Genomic DNA, 14,724 nt, shown 5'->3' on the forward strand with positions numbered 1-14,724 from the left:
GACTATGTTTTGAACCATTTCTGTGACACTAGTTATAGCTTCCGATGCTTCACTTCAGGGTTACTGTATCCCTCTGACCTTCTTATTTACGATGAAACCCAGAAATTGCATCGGAAGTAAATACAAAACGCACAATGCCGACTTAAGTACAAGAAGACTGACTCTTCTTACTGTCTATGTTTTGAACCATTCCTGTGATACTAGTTATAGATTCCGATGCTTCACTTCAGGTTTACTGTATCCCTTGGACCTTCTTATTGACGATGAAACACAGAAATTGCATCGGAGTTAAATACAAAAGGCACAATGCTGACTTAAGTACAAGATGACTGTATCTTATTACTGTCTATGTTTTGAACCATTCCTGTGACACTAGTTATAGATTCCGATGCTTCACTGCAGGTTTAGAGTATCCCTTGGACCTTCTTATTGACGATGAAACACAGAAATTGAACCGGAATTAAATACAAAAGGCACAATGCCGACTTAAGGACCAGAAGACTGACTCTTCTAACTGACTATGTTTTGAACCATTCCTGTGACACTAGTTATAGATTTCGATGCTTCACTTCAGGTTTAGTGTATCCCTCTGACCTTCTTATTGACGATGAAACACAGAAATTGCACCGGAATTAAATACAAGCGGCCAATGCCGACTTAAGTACATGAAGACCGACTCTTCTTACTGACTATGTTTTGAACCATTCCTGTGACACTAGTTACAGATTCCGATCCTTCACTTCAGATTTACTGTATCCCTTGGACCTTCTTGTTGACGATGAAACACAGAAATTGCATCGGAATTAAATAGATAAGGCACAATGCCGTCTTAAGAACAAGAAGACTGACTCTTCTTACTGACTATGCTTTGAACCATTCCTGTGACACTAGTTATAGATTCCGATGCCTCACTTCAAGTTTACTGTATCCCTTGGACCTTCTTATTGACGATGAAACACAGAAATTGCATCGGAATTAAATATAAAAGGCACAATGCCGACATAAGTACATGAAGACTGACTCTTCTTACTGACTATGTTTTGAACCATTCCTGTGACACTAGTTATAGATTCCGATGCTTCACTTCAGGTTTACTGTATCATTTGGACCTTCATATTGACGATGAAACACAGAAATTACATCTGAAATAAATACAAAATACACAATGCCGACCTAAGTACAAAAAGACTGACTCTTCTTACTGACTATGCTTTGATCCAATCCTGTGACACTAGTTATAGATTCCGATCATTCACATCAGGTTTACTGTATCCCTCTGACCTTCCTATTGACGATGAAACACAGAAATTGCACCGGAATTAAATACAAAAGGCACAATGCCGACTTAAGTACAAATAGACTGACTCTTCCTACCGACTATGATTTGAAACATTCCTGTGACACTAGTTATAGATTACCATGCTTCACTTCAGGTTTACTGTATCGCTCTGACCTTCGTATTGACGATGAAACACAGAAATTGCATCGGAATTAAATAGAAAAGGCACAATGAGGTCATAATTACAAGACGACTGACTCTTCTTACTGTTTATGTTTTGAACCATTCCTGTGACACTAGTTATAGATTCCGTTGCTTGACTTCAGGTTTACTGTATCCCTAGGACCCCCTTATTGACGATGAAACACAGAAATTGCATCGGAATTTAATACAAAAGGCACAATTCCGACTCAAGTACAAGAAGACTGACTCTTCTTCCTGTCTATGCTTTGAACCATTCCTGTGCCACCAGTTATAGATACCAATGCTTCACTTCAGGTTTACTGCATTCCTCTGACCTTCTTATTGACGATGAAACACAGAAATTGCATCGAAATTAAATACAAAAGGCACAATGCCGACTTAAGTACAAGAAGACTGACTCTTCTTACTGACTATGTTTTGAACCATTTCTGTGACACTAGTTATAGCTTCCGATGCTTCACTTCAGGGTTACTGTATCCCTCTGACCTTCTTATTTACGATGAAACCCAGAAATTGCATCGGAAGTAAATACAAAACGCACAATGCCGACTTAAGTACAAGAAGACTGACTCTTCTTACTGTCTATGTTTTGAACCATTCCTGTGATACTAGTTATAGATTCCGATGCTTCACTTCAGGTTTACTGTATCCCTTGGACCTTCTTATTGACGATGAAACACAGAAATTGCATCGGAGTTAAATACAAAAGGCACAATGCTGACTTAAGTACAAGATGACTGTATCTTATTACTGTCTATGTTTTGAACCATTCCTGTGACACTAGTTATAGATTCAGATGCTTCACTGCAGGTTTAGAGTATCCCTTGGACCTTCTTATTGACGATGAAACACAGAAATTGAACCGGAATTAAATACAAAAGGCACAATGCCGACTTAAGGACAAGAAGACTGACTCTTCTAACTGACTATGTTTTGAACCATTCCTGTGACACTAGTTATAGATTTCGATGCTTCACTTCAGGTTTAGTGTATCCCTCTGACCTTCTTATTGACGATGAAACACAGAAATTGCACCGGAATTAAATACAAGCGGCCAATGCCGACTTAAGTACATGAAGACCGACTCTTCTTACTGACTATGTTTTGAACCATTCCTGTGACACTAGTTACAAATTCCGATGCTTCACTTCAGATTTACTGTATCCCTTGGACCTTCTTGTTGACGATGAAACACAGAAATTGCATCGGAATTAAATAGATAAGGCACAATGCCGTCTTAAGTACAAGAAGACTGACTCTTCTTACTGACTATGCTTTGAACCATTCCTGTGACACTTGTTATAGATTCCGATGCCTCACTTCAAGTTTACTGTATCCCTTGGACCTTCTTATTGACGATGAAACACAGAAATTGCATCGGAATTAAATATAAAAGGCACAATGCCGACATAAGTACATGAAGACTGACTCTTCTTACTGACTATGTTTTGAACCATTCCTGTGACACTAGTTATAGATTCCGATGCTTCACTTCAGGTTTACTGTATCATTTGGACCTTCATATTGACGATGAAACACAGAAATTACATCTGAAATAGATACAAAATACACAATGCCGACCTAAGTGCAAAAAGACTGACTCTTCTTACTGACTATGCTTTGATCCAATCCTGTGACACTAGTTGTAGCTTCCCATGCTTCACTTCAGGTTTAATGTATCCCTCTGACCTTCTTATTGACGATGAAACACAGAAATTGCATCGGAACTGAATAGAGAAGGCACAATGCCGACTTAAGTACAAGAAGACTGACTCTTCTTACTGTCTATGCTATGAACCATTCCTGTGACCCTAGTTATAGATTCCGATGCTCCACTTCAGGTTTACTGTATTCCTTGGACCCTCTTATTGACGATGACACACAGAAATTGCATCGGAATTTAATACAAAAGGCACAATGCCGACTTAAGTACAAGAAGACTGACTTTTCCTACTGTCTATGTTTGAACCATTCCATTGACACTAGCTATTGATTTCGATGCTTCATTTTAGGTTTACTGTATCCCTTGGACCTTCTTATTGACGATGAAACAATGAAATTGCATCGGAATTAAATACAAAAGGCACAATGACGACTCACGTACAAGAAGACTGACTCTTCTTACTGTCTATGTTTTGAACCATTCCTGTGACACTAGTTATAGATTCCGATGCTTCACTTCAGGTTTACTGTATCCCTCTGACCTTCTTATTGACGATGAAACACAGAAATTACATCTGAAATAAATACAAATTACACAATGCCGACTTAAGTACAAAAGGACTGACTCTTCTTACTGACTATGTTTGAACCACTCCTGTGACGCTAGTTACAGATTCCGATGCTTCACTTCAGGTTTACTGTATCCCTTGGACCTTCTTGTTGACGATGAAACACAGAAATTGCATCGGAATTAAATAGATAAGGCACAATGCCGACTTAAGTACAAGAAGACTGACTCTTCTTACTGACTATGTTTTGAACCATTCCTGTGACACTAGTTATAGATTCCGATGCCTCACTTCAGGTTTACTGTATCCCTTGGACCTTCTTATTGACGATGAAACACAGAAATTGCATCGGAATTAAATACAAAAGGCACAATGTCGACTTACGGACAAGAAGACTGATTCTTCTTACTGCCTATGTTTTGAACCATTCCTGTGACACTAGTTATAGATTCCGATGCTTCACTTCAGGTTTACTGTATCCCTTCGATCTTCTTATTGACGATGAAACACAGAAATTGCATCGGAATTAAATACAATAGCCACAATGCCGACTCAAGTACAAGAAGACTGACTCTTCTTACTGTCTATGCTTTGAACCATTCCTGTGACACTAGTTATAGATTCCGATGCTTCACTTCAGATTTACTGTATCCCTCTGACCTTCTTATTGACGATGAAAAACAGAAATTGCATCGGAATTAAATAAAAAATGCACAATGATGACTTAAGTACAAGAAGACTGACTCTTCTCACTGTCTATGTTTTGAACCATTTCTGTGACACTAGTTACAGATTCCGATGCTTCACTTCAGGGTTACTGTAACCCTCTGACCTTCTTATTGACGATGAAACACAAACAATGCATCGGAATTGAATACAAAAGGCACAATGCCAACTTAAGTACAAGGAGACTGACTTTTCTTACTGTCTCTGTTTTGAACCATTCCTGTGACACTAGTTATAGATTCCGCTGCTTCACTTCAGGTTTACTGTATCCCTTGGACCTTCTTATTGACGATGAAACACAGAAATTGCTTCAGAATAAAATACAAAATGCACAATGCCGACTTAAGTACAAGAAGGCTGACTCTTCTTACTGTCTATGTTTAGAACCTTTCCTGTGACACTAGTTATAGATTATGATGCTTCACTTCAGGTTTACTGAATCCCGTGGACCTTCTTATTGACGATGAAACACAGAAATTGCATCGGAATTAAATACAAAGGCAAAATGCCGACTTAAGTACGAGAAGACTGTATCTTCTTACTGTCTATGTTTTGAACCATTCCTGTGACACTAGTTATAGATTCCGTTGTACACTCCAGGTTTACTGTATCCCTTGGACCTTCTTATTGACGATGAAACACAAAGATTGCATCGGAATTAAATACAAAAGGCACAATGCCGACTTAAGGACAAGAAGACTGACTCTTCTTACTGACTGCTTTAAAACATTCCTGTGACACTAGTAATAGATTTCGATGATTCACTTTAGGTTTACTGTATCCCTCTGGCCTTCTTGTTGACGATGAAACACAGAAATTGCACCAGAAATAAATACAAAAGGCACAATGCCGACATAAGTACAAAAAGCCTGACTCTTCTTACTGTCTATGTTTTGAACCATTCCTGTGACACTAGTTATAGATTCCGATGCTTCACTTCAGGTCTACTGTATCATTTGGACCTTCTTATTGACGATGAAACACAGAAATTACATCTGAAATAAATACAAATGGCACAATGCCGACTTAAGTACAAAAAGACTGACTCTTGTTACTGACTATGTTTTGAACCATTCCTGTGACACTAATTATAGATTCCAATGTTTCACTTCAGGTTTACTGTATCCTTCTGACCTTCTTATTAACGTTGAAACACAGAATTTGCATCGGAATTAAATACAAAAGGCACAATACCGACTTAGGTATACGAAGACTGACTCTTCTTACTGTCTATGTTTGAACCATTCCTGTGACACTAGTTACAGATTCCGATGCTACACTCCAGGTTTACTGTATCCCTTGGACCTTCCTGTTGACGATGAAACACAGAAATTGCATCGGCATTAAATACAAAAGCATAATGCTGACTTAAGTACAAGAAGACTGTATCTTCTTACTGTCTATGATTTGAACCATTCCTGTGACACTAGTTATAGATTCCGATGTACACTCCAGGTTTACTGTATCCCTTGGACCTTCTTATTGACGATGAAACACAAAAATTGCATCGGAATTAAATACAAAAGTCACAAGGCCGACTTAAGGACAAGAAGACTGACTCTTCTTACTGACTATGTTTGAAACAATCCTGTGACACTACTTATAGATTCCGATGATTCACTTCAGGTTTACTGTATCCCTCTGACCTTCTTATTGACGATGAAACACAGAAATTGCACCGGAATTAAATACAAAAGGCACAATGCCGACTTAAGTACAAAAAGACTGACTCTTCTTACTGTCTATATTTTGAACCATTCCTGTGACACTAGTTATAGATTCCGAAGCTTCACTTCAGGTTTACTGTATCATTTGGACCTTCTTATTGACGATGAAACACAGAAATTACATCTGAAATAAATACAAAAGGCACAATGCCGACGTAAGTACAAAAAGGCTGAATCTTCTTACTGACTATGTTTTGAACCATTCCTGTGACACTAGTTATAGATTCCGATGCTTCACTTCAGGTTTACTGTATCCCTTGGACCTTCTTATTGACGATGAAACAATGAAATTGCATCGGAATTAAATACAATAGGCACGATGCCGACTTAAGTACATGAAGACTGACTCTTCTTACTGGCTATGTATTGAACCATTCCTGTGACACTAGTTATAGATTCCGATGCTTCACTTCAGGTTTACTGTATCCCTTGGACATTCTTACTGACGATGAACACAGAAATTGCATCGGAATTAAATACAAAAGGCATAATGTCGACCTGAGGACAAGTAGACTGACTCTTCTTACTGCCTATGTTTTGAACCATTCCTGTGACACTAGTTATAGATTCCGATGCTTCACTTCAGATATACTGTATCCCTTGGTCCTTCTTGTTGACGATGAAACACAGAAATTGCATCGGAATTAAATACAAAAGGCACAATGCCGACTTAAGTGCAAGAAGACTATATCTTCTTACTGTCTATATTTTCGAAGCATTCCTGTGACACTAGTTATAGATTCCGATACTTCACTCCAGGTTTACTGTATCCCTTGGACCTTCTTATTGACGATGAAACACAGAAATTGCATCGGAACGAAATAGATAAGGCATAATGCCGACTTAAACACAAGAAGACTGACTCTTCTTGCTGACTATGTTTTGAACCATTCCTGTGACACTAGTTATAGATTCCGATGCTTCACTTCAAGTTTACTGTATCCCTTGGACCTTCTTATTGACGATGAAACACAGAAATTGCACCGGAATTAAATACAAACGGCCAATGCCGACTTAAGTACATGAAGACCGACTCTTCTTACTGACTATGTTTTGAACCATTCCTGTGACACTAGTTATAGATTCCGATGCTTCACTTCAGGTTTACTGTATCATTTGGACGTTCTTATTGACGATGAAACACAGTAATTACATCTGAAATAAATACAAAATACACAATGCCGACTTAAGTACAAAATGACTGACTCTTCTTACTGACAATGTTTTGAACCATTCCTGTGACACTAAATGTAGATTCCCATGCTTCACTTCAGGTTTACTGTATCCCTTGGACCTTCTTATTGACGATGAAACACAGAAATTGCTTCAGAATTAAATACAAAAGACACAATGCCGACTTAAGTACAAGAAGGCTGACTCTTCTTACTGTCTATGTTTAGAACCTTTCCTGTGACACTAGTTATAGATTATGATGCTTCACTTCAGGTTTACTGAATCCCTTGGACCCTCTTATTGACGATGAAACACAGAATTTGCATCGGAATTAAATACAAAGGCAAAATGCCGACTTAAGTACAAGAAGACTGTATCTTCTTACTGTCTATGTTTTGAACCATTCCTGTGACACTAGTTATAGATTCCGATACTTCACTACAGGTTTACTGTCTCCCTTGGACCTTCTTATTGACGATGAAACACAGAAATTGCATCGGAATTAAATACAAAAGCCACAATGCCGACATAAGTACATGAAGACTGACCCTTCTTACTGACTATGTTTTGAACCATTCCTGTGACACTAGTTATAGATTCCGATGCTTCACTTCAGGTATACTGTATCCCTTGGACCTTCTTATTGACGATGAAACACAGAAATTGCTTCGGAATAAAATACAAAAGGCACAATGCCGACTTAGGTACACGAAGACTGACTCTTCTTACTGTCTATGTTTGAACCATTCCTGTGACACTAGTTACAGATTCCGATGCTACACTCCAGGTTTACTGTATCCCTTGGACCTTCTTGTTGACGATGAAACACAGAAATTGCATCGGCATTAAATACAAAAGGCATAATGCTGACTTAAGTACAAGAAGACTGTATCTTCTTACTGTCTATGATTTGAACCATTCCTGTGACACTAGTTATAGATTCCGATGTACACTCCAGGTTTACTGTATCCCTTGGACCTTCTTATTGACGATGAAACACAAAAATTGCATCGGAATTAAAAACAAAAGTCACAATGCCGACTTAAGGACAAGAAGACTGACTCTTCTTACTGACTATGTTTGAAACAATCCTGTGACACTAGTTATAGATTCCGATGATTCACTTCAGGTTTACTGTATCCCTTGGACATTCTTATTGACGATTAACACAGAAATTGCATCGGAATTAAATACAAAAGGCATAATGTCGACTTGAGGACAAGAAGACTGACTCTTCTTACTGCCTATGTTTTGAACCATTCCTGTGACACTAGTTATAGATTCCGATGTTTGACTTCAGGTTTACTGTATCCCTTGGACCTTCTTATTGACGATGTAACAAATAAATTGCATCGGAATTAAATACAAAAGGCACAATGCTGACATAAGTACAAGGAGACTGTATCTTCTTACTGACTATGTTTTGAACCATTCCTGTGACACTAGTTATAGATTTCGATGCTTCACTTCAGGTTTAGTGTATCCCTCTGACCTTCTTATTGACGATGAAACACAGAAATTGCACCGGATTTAAATACAAACGGCCAATGCCTACTTAAGTACATGAAGACCGACTCTTCTTACTGACTATGTTTTGAACCATTCCTGTGACACTAGTTATAGATTCCGATGCTTCACTTCAGATATACTGTATCCCTTGGCCCTTCTTGTTGACGATGAAACACAGAAATTGCATCGGAATTAAATACAAAAGGCACAATGCCGACTTAAGTGCAAGAAGACTATATCTTCTTACTGTCTATATTTTCGAACCATTCCTGTGACACTAGTTATAGATTCCGATACTTCACTCCAGGTTTACTGTATCCCTTGGACCTTCTTATTGACGATGAAACACAGAAATTGCATCGGAATGAAATAGATAAGGCACAATGCCGACATAAGCACAAGAAGACTGACTCTTCTTGCTGACTATGTTTTGAACCATTCCTGTGACAGTAGTTATAGATTCCGATGCTTCACTTCAAGTTTACTGTATCCCTTGGACCTTCTTATTGACGATGAAACACAGAAATTGCACCGGAATTAAATACTAACGGCCAATGCCGACTTAAGTGCATGAAGACCGACTCTTCTTACTGACTATGTTTTGAACCATTCCTGTGACACTAGTTATAGATTCCGATGCTTCACTTCAGGTTTATTGTATCATTTGGACCTTCTTATTGACGATGAAACACAGAAATTACATCTGAAATAAATACAAAATACACAATGCCGACTTAAGTACAAAATGACTGACTCTTCTTACTGACTATGTTTTGAACAATTCCTGTGACACTAGTTGTAGATTCCCATGCTTCACTTCAGGTTTACTGTATCCCTCTGACCTTCTTATTGACGATGAAACACAGAAATTGCATCGGAATTAAATACAAAAGGCACAATGCCGACTTAAGTACAAGAAGACGGACTCTTCTTACTGTCTACGCTTTGATCCATTCCTGTGACACTAGTTATCGATTCCGATGCTTCACTCTAGGTTCACTATATCCCTTGCACCTTCTTACTGACGATGAAACACATCAATTGCCTCGGAATTAAATACAAAAGGCACAATGCAGACTTAAGTACAAGAAGACTATATCTTCTTACTGTCTATATTTTCGAACCATTCCTGTGACACTAGTTATAGATTCCGATACTTCACTCCAGGTTTACTGTATCCCTTGGACATTCTTATTGACGATGAAACACAGAAATTGCATCGGAATTAAATACAAAAGGCACAATGTCGACTTACGGACAAGAAGACTGACTCTTCTTACTGCCTATATTTTGAACCATTCCTGTGACACTAGTTATAGATTCCGATGCTTCACTTCAGGTTTACTGTATCCCTTGGACCTTCTTATTGACGATGAAACACAGAAATTGCATCGGAATTAAATACAAAGGCAAAATGCCGACTTAAGTACGAGAAGACTGTATCTTCTTACTGTCTATGTTTTGAACCATTCCTGTGACACTAGTTATAGATTCCGTTGTACACTCCAGGTTTACTGTATCCCTTGGACCTTCTTATTGACGATGAAACACAAAGATTGCATCGGAATTAAATACAAAAGGCACAATGCCGACTTAAGGACAAGAAGACTGACTCTTCTTACTGACTGCTTTAAAACATTCCTGTGACACTAGTAATAGATTTCGATGATTCACTTTAGGTTTACTGTATCCCTCTGGCCTTCTTGTTGACGATGAAACACAGAAATTGCACCAGAAATAAATACAAAAGGCACAATGCCGACATAAGTACAAAAAGCCTGACTCTTCTTACTGTCTATGTTTTGAACCATTCCTGTGACACTAGTTATAGATTCCGATGCTTCACTTCAGGTCTACTGTATCATTTGGACCTTCTTATTGACGATGAAACACAGAAATTACATCTGAAATAAATACAAATGGCACAATGCCGACTTAAGTACAAAAAGACTGACTCTTGTTACTGACTATGTTTTGAACCATTCCTGTGACACTAATTATAGATTCCAATGTTTCACTTCAGGTTTACTGTATCCTTCTGACCTTCTTATTAACGTTGAAACACAGAATTTGCATCGGAATTATATAGAAAAGGCACAATGCCGACTTAAGTACAAGAAGACTGACTCTTCTTACTGTCTATGTTTTGAACCATTCCTGTGACACTAGTTATAGATTCCGATACTTCACTACAGGTTTACTGTCTCCCTTGGACCTTCTTATTGACGATAAAACACAGAAATTGCATCGGAATTAAATACAAAAGCCACAATGCCGACATAAGTACATGAAGATTGACCCTTCTTACTGACTATGTTTTGAACCATTCCTGTGACACTAGTTATAGATTCCGATGCTTCACTTCAGGTATACTGTATCCCTTGGACCTTCTTATTGACGATGAAACACAGAAATTGCATCGGAATTAAATACAAAAGGCACAATGCCGACTTAGGTATACGAAGACTGACTCTTCTTACTGTCTATGTTTGAACCATTCCTGTGACACTAGTTACAGATTCCGATGCTACACTCCAGGTTTACTGTATCCCTTGGACCTTCCTGTTGACGATGAAACACAGAAATTGCATCGGCATTAAATACAAAAGCATAATGCTGACTTAAGTACAAGAAGACTGTATCTTCTTACTGTCTATGATTTGAACCATTCCTGTGACACTAGTTATAGATTCCGATGTACACTCCAGGTTTACTGTATCCCTTGGACCTTCTTATTGACGATGAAACACAAAAATTGCATCGGAATTAAATACAAAAGTCACAAGGCCGACTTAAGGACAAGAAGACTGACTCTTCTTACTGACTATGTTTGAAACAATCCTGTGACACTACTTATAGATTCCGATGATTCACTTCAGGTTTACTGTATCCCTCTGACCTTCTTATTGACGATGAAACACAGAAATTGCACCGGAATTAAATACAAAAGGCACAATGCCGACTTAAGTACAAAAAGACTGACTCTTCTTACTGTCTATATTTTGAACCATTCCTGTGACACTAGTTATAGATTCCGAAGCTTCACTTCAGGTTTACTGTATCATTTGGACCTTCTTATTGACGATGAAACACAGAAATTACATCTGAAATAAATACAAAAGGCACAATGCCGACGTAAGTACAAAAAGGCTGAATCTTCTTACTGACTATGTTTTGAACCATTCCTGTGACACTAGTTATAGATTCCGATGCTTCACTTCAGGTTTACTGTATCCCTTGGACCTTCTTATTGACGATGAAACAATGAAATTGCATCGGAATTAAATACAATAGGCACAATGCCGACTTAAGTACATGAAGACTGACTCTTCTTACTGGCTATGTATTGAACCATTCCTGTGACACTAGTTATAGATTCCGATGCTTCACTTCAGGTTTACTGTATCCCTTGGACATTCTTACTGACGATGAACACAGAAATTGCATCGGAATTAAATACAAAAGGCATAATGTCGACCTGAGGACAAGTAGACTGACTCTTCTTACTGCCTATGTTTTGAACCATTCCTGTGACACTAGTTATAGATTCCGATGCTTCACTTCAGATATACTGTATCCCTTGGTCCTTCTTGTTGACGATGAAACACAGAAATTGCATCGGAATTAAATACAAAAGGCACAATGCCGACTTAAGTGCAAGAAGACTATATCTTCTTACTGTCTATATTTTCGAAGCATTCCTGTGACACTAGTTACTGATTCCGATACTTCACTCCAGGTTTACTGTATCCCTTGGACCTTCTTATTGACGATGAAACACAGAAATTGCATCGGAACGAAATAGATAAGGCATAATGCCGACTTAAACACAAGAAGACTGACTCTTCTTGCTGACTATGTTTTGAACCATTCCTGTGACACTAGTTATAGATTCCGATGCTTCACTTCAAGTTTACTGTATCCCTTGGACCTTCTTATTGACGATGAAACACAGAAATTGCACCGGAATTAAATACAAACGGCCAATGCCGACTTAAGTACATGAAGACCGACTCTTCTTACTGACTATGTTTTGAACCATTCCTGTGACACTAGTTATAGATTCCGATGCTTCACTTCAGGTTTACTGTATCATTTGGACGTTCTTATTGACGATGAAACACAGTAATTACATCTGAAATAAATACAAAATACACAATGCCGACTTAAGTACAAAATGACTGACTCTTCTTACTGACAATGTTTTGAACCATTCCTGTGACACTAAATGTAGATTCCCATGCTTCACTTCAGGTTTACTGTATCCCTTGGACCTTCTTATTGACGATGAAACACAGAAATTGCTTCAGAATTAAATACAAAAGGCACAATGCCGACTTAAGTACAAGAAGGCTGACTCTTCTTACTGTCTATGTTTAGAACCTTTCCTGTGACACTAGTTATAGATTATGATGCTTCACTTCAGGTTTACTGAATCCCTTGGGCCCTCTTATTGACGATGAAACACAGAATTTGCATCGGAATTAAATACAAAGGCAAAATGCCGACTTAAGTACAAGAAGACTGTATCTTCTTACTGTCTATGTTTTGAACCATTCCTGTGACACTAGTTATAGATTCCGATACTTCACTACAGGTTTACTGTCTCCCTTGGACCTTCTTATTGACGATGAAACACAGAAATTGCATCGGAATTAAATACAAAAGCCACAATGCCGACATAAGTACATGAAGACTGACCCTTCTTACTGACTATGTTTTGAACCATTCCTGTGACACTAGTTATAGATTCCGATGCTTCACTTCAGGTATACTGTATCCCTTGGACCTTCTTATTGACGATGAAACACAGAAATTGCTTCGGAATAAAATACAAAAGGCACAATGCCGACTTAGGTACACGAAGACTGACTCTTCTTACTGTCTATGTTTGAACCATTCCTGTGACACTAGTTACAGATTCCGATGCTACACTCCAGGTTTACTGTATCCCTTGGACCTTCTTGTTGACGATGAAACACAGAAATTGCATCGGCATTAAATACAAAAGGCATAATGCTGACTTAAGTACAAGAAGACTGTATCTTCTTACTGTCTATGATTTGAACCATTCCTGTGACACTAGTTATAGATTCCGATGTACACTCCAGGTTTACTGTATCCCTTGGACCTTCTTATTGACGATGAAACACAAAAATTGCATCGGAATTAAAAACAAAAGTCACAATGCCGACTTAAGGACAAGAAGACTGACTCTTCTTACTGACTATGTTTGAAACAATCCTGTGACACTAGTTATAGATTCCGATGATTCACTTCAGGTTTACTGTATCCCTTGGACATTCTTATTGACGATTAACACAGAAATTGCATCGGAATTAAATACAAAAGGCATAATGTCGACTTGAGGACAAAAGACTGACTCTTCTTACTGCCTATGTTTTGAACCATTCCTGTGACACTACTTATAGATTCCGATGTTTGACTTCAGGTTTACTGTATCCCTTGGACCTTCTTATTGACGATGTAACAAATAAATTGCATCGGAATTAAATACAAAAGGCACAATGCTGACATAAGTACAAGGAGACTGTATCTTCTTACTGACTATGTTTTGAACCATTCCTGTGACACTAGTTATAGATTTCGATGCTTCACTTCAGGTTTAGTGTATCCCTCTGACCTTCTTATTGACGATGAAACACAGAAATTGCACCGGATTTAAATACAAACGGCCAATGCCTACTTAAGTACATGAAGACCGACTCTTCTTACTGACTATGTTTTGAACCATTCCTGTGACACTAGTTATAGATTCCGATGCTTCACTTCAGATATACTGTATCCCTTGGCCCTTCTTGTTGACGATGAAACACAGAAATTGCATCGGAATTAAATACAAAAGGCACAATGC

Source organism: Schistocerca americana, chromosome X, assembly GCF_021461395.2.
Source record: "Schistocerca americana isolate TAMUIC-IGC-003095 chromosome X, iqSchAmer2.1, whole genome shotgun sequence".
NCBI lineage: Eukaryota > Metazoa > Arthropoda > Insecta > Orthoptera > Acrididae > Schistocerca > Schistocerca americana.